Source organism: Ranitomeya variabilis, chromosome 1, assembly GCF_051348905.1.
Source record: "Ranitomeya variabilis isolate aRanVar5 chromosome 1, aRanVar5.hap1, whole genome shotgun sequence".
NCBI lineage: Eukaryota > Metazoa > Chordata > Amphibia > Anura > Dendrobatidae > Ranitomeya > Ranitomeya variabilis.
The window spans coordinates 977776700-977783914 of record NC_135232.1 but is presented as its reverse complement, the minus strand read 5'-3'; positions in this window follow the sequence as shown (position 1 = coordinate 977783914).

Genomic DNA, 7215 nt, shown 5'->3' with positions numbered 1-7215 from the left:
TTCGCTGTGTAGTGGTGATAGTAGTAGGCACTGTGTAGCCGTATTGTTGTATGTATGTTTGTAAGTAAGCTCAGTTATGGCACCATATCTATGCAATAAGCTTGGTTCCATGTAGTAGACTTATTAAACTCTCTTCTGCTCCCATATCTCTGTAGTACGCTCAGTTCTGCTCCCATAGCTCTGCAGTAAGCTCGGTTCTGGTCCCATATCTCTGTAGTAAGCTCGGTTCTGCTCCCACATCTCTGGAGTAAGCTCTGTTCTTTTCCCATATTTCTGTAGTAAGCTCAGTTCTGATCCATCTCTCTGTAGTAAGCTCGGTTCTGCTCCCTTTTCTCTCTAGTAAGCTCGGTTCTGTTCTCTTATCTTTGTAGCAAGCTCGTTTCTGCTCCCATACCGCTGTAGTAAGCTCAGTTCTGCTTCCATATCTCTGGAGTATTCTCCGTTCTGATCCATATCTCTATAGTAAGCTTGGTTCTGATCCCATATCTCTGTAGTAAGCTTGATTCTGCTCCCTTTTCTCTGTAGTAAGCTCCATTCTGCTCCCATATCTCTAGAGTAAGCTCCATTCTGCTCCCTTATCTCTGGAGTAAGCTCGGTTCTGCTCCCATACCGCTGTAGTAAGCTCCATTCTGCTTCCATATCTCTGGATTATTCTCCGTTCTGATCCATATCTCTGTAGTAAGCTTGGTTCTGCTCCCATATCTCTGTAGTGAGCTTGATTCTGCTCCTTTTTCTCTGTAGTAAGCTCCATTCTGCTCCCATATCCCTGGAGTAAGCTCCATTCTGCTCCCATATCTCTGGAGTAAGCTTGGTTCTGCTCCAATATCTCTGGAGTGAGCTCGGTTCTACTCCCATATCTCTGTAGTAAGCTTGGTTCTGCTCCCATATCTCTGTAGTAAGCTCGGTTCTGCTCCCATATCTCTGTAGTGAAGTCTGTTCTGCTCCCATATCTCTGGAGTAAGCTCTGTTCTGCTCCCATATCTCTGGAGTAAGCTCTGTTCTGCTCCCATAGCTCTGTAGTAAGCTTGGTTCTGCTCCCATATCTCTTTAGTAAGCTCGGTTCTGCTCCCATATCTAAGCAGGAAGCTCCGTTCTGTTCCCATATCTATGTACCAGCCTTTTTTTAAAGCCTGTTATCCCTACTGCTTAAGGGTATGTGCACACGTCCGGATTTCTTGCAGAAATTTCCTGAAGAAAACCGGAAATTTTCTGCAAGAAATCCGCATTTTTTTTTTGCGTTTTTTTTGCGTTTTTTTCGCGTTTTTTTTAGCATTCTGCAAGCGTAATTAGCTTGCAGAATGCTAAAGTTTTCCAAGCGATCTGTAGCATCGCTTGGAAAACTGACTGACAGGTTGGTCACACTTGTCAAGTGTGACCAACTTTTTACTATAGATGCAGCTTATGAAGCATCTATAGTAAAAGATAGAATGTTTAAAAATAATTAAAAAAATAAAAAAAATGCTTATACTCACCCAGACATCTCCTCAGCAGCGTCCGTTCCTCTTCCTATAGCTGCTGTGCGCGCAGGACCTTCCATGACGTCGCGGTCATGTGAGCGGTCACATGACCGCTCACGACCAATCACAAGACAGTGACGTCATCACAGGTCCTTCACCGCACAGCAGCTATAGGAACCGAAGCGGCAGCATGCAGCGGTGAGGCGGGAAGACATCGAGGGTGAGTATAGGACTATTTTTTATTTTAATTCTTTTATTTTTGACCAATTATATGGTGCCCAGTGCGTGGAGGAGAGTCTCCTCTCCTCCACCCTGGGTACCAACCGCACATAATCTGCTTACTTCCCGCACGGTGTGCACAGCCCCGTGCGGGAAGTAAGCAGATCAATGGACTCCTAGGTGTGCGGAATCCCCGCAATTCCGCATTTTTAATGAACATGTTGCTTTTTTTTCCGCGATGCGATTTTTTCGCGGAAAAAATCGCAACATTTGCACAAAAAATGCGGAATACACTGTAAATAATGGGAGGCATATGTTAGCGTTTTTTTCGCGTTTTTATCACGTTTTTATAGCGAAAAAAATGCGAAAAAAACGCGAAAAATCCTGAACGTGTGCACATGGCCTTAATGCAATGGCCAGAGATAAGCAGGGAAAAGGAGGGCCACTGCCTTGTGATTGCCCCCCAGGCTGAAAAGTGCCTGCCAGCCCTTGCTAAAGCACCTTGCAAGTCTTCTAAGGGGACAATTAAAGCAAGTAAATAGTAAAAAAAAGTTTTAAAAAATATAAAAAAGAACCTATACATATTTGGTATCTGCATACTCGTAATGACCCAGAGAATCATATTGGCTAGTCAGTTTTAGCATTTAGTGAATATAGTAAATAAAAAACCCAAAACACAATTGTGGAATTGCACTTTTTTTTGCGATTTCACTGCACTTGCATTTTCTTTTACTGTTTTACAGTACAATATATGAGAAAATCACTGGTGCGATGCTAAAGTACAACTCAACCCACATAAAACAAGCCCTCACATGGCCATATTGACAGAAATATTAAAAAGTTATAGCACTGGGAAGAAGGGGAGTAAAATGAAAGCACAAAAATGGAAAATCGCCCAATGATGAAGGGGTTAATGTCCAAGTAACCTCCTCCTTTCTGGCTTGTAGGACACAGATGGTAACTGATGGTAAACAACAGCGGTATTCTCATGGTCGCTATGACTCTAATATTGTGACTATTACAAATAGCTGGTGTGCAGCAAAAAAAATAAACATACAAGATGGATACTTGGTCTGTCTCACAAGCCAGGAAGCACACACTGTCTTTGACACCCAAACCTTGCTTTTAGGATTTTGCTTTAGTGGCCAAATTAGGGCAGAGAGTTATTTAACTGCCTTCCTGTATTACTGCATAATAATTTTTAAAAATGCAGCCATTAGGCCTCCTTCACACTTCCTGGAAAAACCAGTACTGGTGAGTTCCATGGTCCATGTCCGTGTGACATCCATGTGCACATATAAGCCATCCGTGTAATCCATGTCCATGTGTGCTTGTGCTGTCAGTGTGACAAATATGGAATGAAATCCATGTATTAAAGAGGTTCAAAGATAGAGATAGATAGTGATGAGGAACATGAAAGTAGGCGTCACCCTTAATTTTCATAACCAGCTGAGGGAAAGTCGACAGCTGGGGGCTGAAGTTAATATTCTGGGACGAGGCCAATAGATAAAGGTTCTCAGGCTATTAATATGAGCTCACAGCTGTTTGCTTAGCATGTTTACTGGTTATTATAGGGTAGATCCCCCAATAAATGACATGAGGTCCCCCTTTATTTACTAACCAGCAAAGGCTAAACAGATATCTGTGTGGTGATATTAATAACATAGGATGGGGCCATGGATATTGGCCCCCTCCCAAACTAAGAACATCGGCCCTCAGCCTCCACTAGATGTGCCAAATTTGGCACTTACCCTCTGCCCTTCCCACTTGTTCTAGTGCCACGGGGAATTGGGTAATAGTTGTGCCAGCTGTACACTAATGCAATATACAGAGCTCCTATGTATAATATCACTGGTGATCATTGTATTACCTATACACTGATGCAATATACAAAGCTCCTGTGTATAATGTCACTGGTGATCACTGTATAACCTATACACTGATGCAATATACAGAGCTCCTATGTGTAATATCACTGGTGATCATTGAATTACTTGTACTCTGATGCTATATAAAGAGCTCCTGTATATTATGTCACTAGTGATCACTGTATCACCTGTACACTATATAAAGAGCTCCTGTGTATAATGTCAATGATGATCATTTTATTACCTGTACACTATACACTATATAGAGTTCCTGCGTAAAATGTCACTGCTGATCCCTGTATTGCATGTACACTTACACTATATAATGTATACTATGTACAGAGCTCTTGTGTATAATGTCACTGGTGATCACTTTATTACTTGTACACTGGTGCTACAGTGGGGAAAAAATATTTGATACTCTACCAATTTTGCAAGTTTTCCCACTTACAAAGAATGTAGAGATCTGTAGTTTTTATCGTAGGTACACTTCAACTGTGAGAGACAGAATCTTTAAAAAAAAATCCAGAAATTCACATTGTATGATTTCTGCATAATTAAATTGCATGAAATAAGTATTTGATACAATAGAAAAACAGAACTTAATATTTGGCACAGAAAACTTTGTTTGCAATTGCAGAGGCCAAACATTTCCTGTAGTTCTTGACGACGTTTGCACACAGAGCAGCAGGGATTGTGGTCCATTCCTTTATACAGATCTTCTTCAGATCTTTCAGGTTTCAGAGCTGTCGCTGGGCAGCATTGAGTTTCAGCTCCCTCCAAAGATTTTCTATTGGGTTCAGGTCTGAAGACAGGCTAGGCCACTCGAGGACCTTGAAATGCTTCTTACGGAGCCACTCCTTAGTTGGTTGTGTGTTTCTGGTCATCATGCTGGAAGACAAAGGCACCACCCATTTTCAATGCCCTTACTGAGGGAAAGATACCATAGTTCTTTTTTGGTCTCATCTGACCACATGACCTTCTCCCATGCCTCTTCTGGATCATCCCAATGGTCATTAGCGAACTTCAAATGGGCTTGGACATATGCTGGCATGAGCAGGAGGACCTTGCGTGCCCTGCAGGATTTTAATCCGTGACAGCATAGTGAGCTACTAATGGTAATGTTTGAGACTGTATTACCAGCTCTCAACAGTCATCATGATGATTTTTTGGCTCTCTCCACACCATTGGAACACCAAATTTGAAGCTTTTTCTTTGTCCTTTGCTCCATTTTCGTAATAATTCGATACATGCTTTGCACACTATGTGTGGTGCCCAAAACTTGTCTTGGTCCCCAAGCATAACCCCAAAATAGGCAAAATACACTTTTTTTACGAAGTCTGTTATGTTTCTTCTATGTTTTGGCAGTGTGTATTCACCACAAATGTAACAGAATGAGTCTGGATCGTTAAGACAACTTCTTCTTGATGAGTTCATGCTTTTCACTGGAAAACAGACAACAACATAAAGTTAGTGCAAAAATCAAGCTATGAACAAACTTTTAGAACACTAATTAACACAAAACTATATTGAGAACTGCTCAGTTCAAGTACTAATCCAAAGAAATTAATGAGATGATGCGTCGCATTTACCAACAAGTGCTATAAATAAGATACCAAAAATCTCAAAAACTTGAGCCAATCTGGCAAAACTGATGACATATTCAGAATCAGCACCCCAAAAATACCCTAAATTCGATGAAATATCTTTGGCACCAAAAATGCTGTTGACCAGTGTAATTAAAAGATATCAATTAGTAATATATTAAAAAAGCCCCTGATGTACTATCAAAAGAGCAAAAACTACTCAAAGAGGATAAAATACCAACAACCATGGATAGCCATAAAATACCAGGCAAGATTATACTGATAAAATATATGCCTTTATTGATACAAATAGCAACAGAAATACTGGATTTGCACACAACATAGGACATATTAAAATATATTTTTTGACATGATTAAAATCAATGAAAAAGGTGGAGCAGAAAAAAATATATGTATATAGACCAAAGTGACAATATGGACACTTGTAGTCCACCTCCCATAAAAAATGATAAATTGATAATTATTATAATCACACACTAAGAAATATAATTAATTAAAATGTAAATTTTTCCTAAATTGTGAGTAATCAAAGTGCAATAGTGTCACACTAAAAGGAAAAGGTGGTGGTGGTGGTGGGGGGTGATCTCCAAATAGGAGCAAAGTGCATGGTGTCTATAAGCAAAGATGTGAAAATGGGAGGTCTATACCTTTAAGGTCCACCTGGTTGCTATGGCGTGCACACCCCACAAATATCAGTTTTGTAGACTACTATTGTCAGAAAAATCTAAGGAGAGTAGTAAAACAGGTAGTTGACTCCAAGGAAGTGGAGGCCTGACGATCTTGGAGGCCTACTGCTACTGGCAACACGCATGAAGGAGACCCAAGGAGGAGTCTACACTTTCACAAAAATTAGTGGCAGAAACCAACAACAAGGCATCAATTCACCACACTAGAAATAGTATAATAGGGACCGACACCTCTTACACTACAGCCAACCCAGCAGATGAAGACTGTAATGGGCAAAGTGGTGGAACCACTGTGCCGTATCCGTTGGAAAGCCTGGAGGGGCGCAACTATCTGGCCCACCAAATCCCAACTCAGATAAGTGGCAGCAGGTGAAAAAATGCAACCCAAGGAGGGATAAGGAGGTGGCACCAGGTGGTACTCCAGGGCTGCCCTACAGAGGGTGGCAGTTGACCCCCTATAGGGGGTAGGCTGCTACAACTGGAAGGAGGGATGAAGAAAGCAGACAGGCACTTTAGGGACACTGGAATCACGGGTGCAGATGGGTCAGGCTGAGAAACAGAAAAGCATTAGCATGTGCAGGCTGGACCGGGTGTTAGACAGCTGGGCTCTGGCAGGTGCAATCTGGACCGGCTGATGGACAGAAGAGAACAGACAGGTACGAGCATATGGGTACAGGGTAGACAAGTAGATGGGCAGACCTGGGGAACCAGACAACTAGCAAGCCTGCAAGACAAACTAACAACCTAGCTCAGGCACCTCCAAATTGGAGAAGCCATAACTAGAAGGTGTCGCCCAGCTATAAGCTGTGAATACCTTAGCTAGATGCGGGTGGTCCCTTTAAGAGGGAGAGAGCTTGCGTGCCCTAATCATAATGCCTGGGCCTACAACTGAACCTTGGGGGACACCAACACATAGGGGGCGAGATGAGGAGGTGGTGTGTGAGACACTGAAGGCCCTGACTGCTAGGTTTGAGGAAATCCAAAGAGGGGCCAAGTCAGTAATGTATAACATAGACTAAGTGCTCCAAACAATTTCAAAATGACATCTCCCTTTTGTATTATCTTAGTAACGGGACAAAAATATTTTTAGTGTGGAAGAGGCCTGTATATATATAATCTAGAAGATTGTCCCTGGTATTAAACCACCCTCTTTCCTACACAGTTGCTGCTGGGAAGGTGCAGGTTTGCAGGAGAAATATGGCCGACGTGTTGCTAGATGAACTGATTAGGGAAAGGGGCATGACGACAGTGGGAATGGGAGCATACAACAGGATCAATAACAGGGGGGCTGTGGGAGGTATGAGATCCAGGATCCAGCCTACAATGAACAGTCATTTACCCACCATCAATTAACAGAGAGCGTTTGATGCTCGTCAGA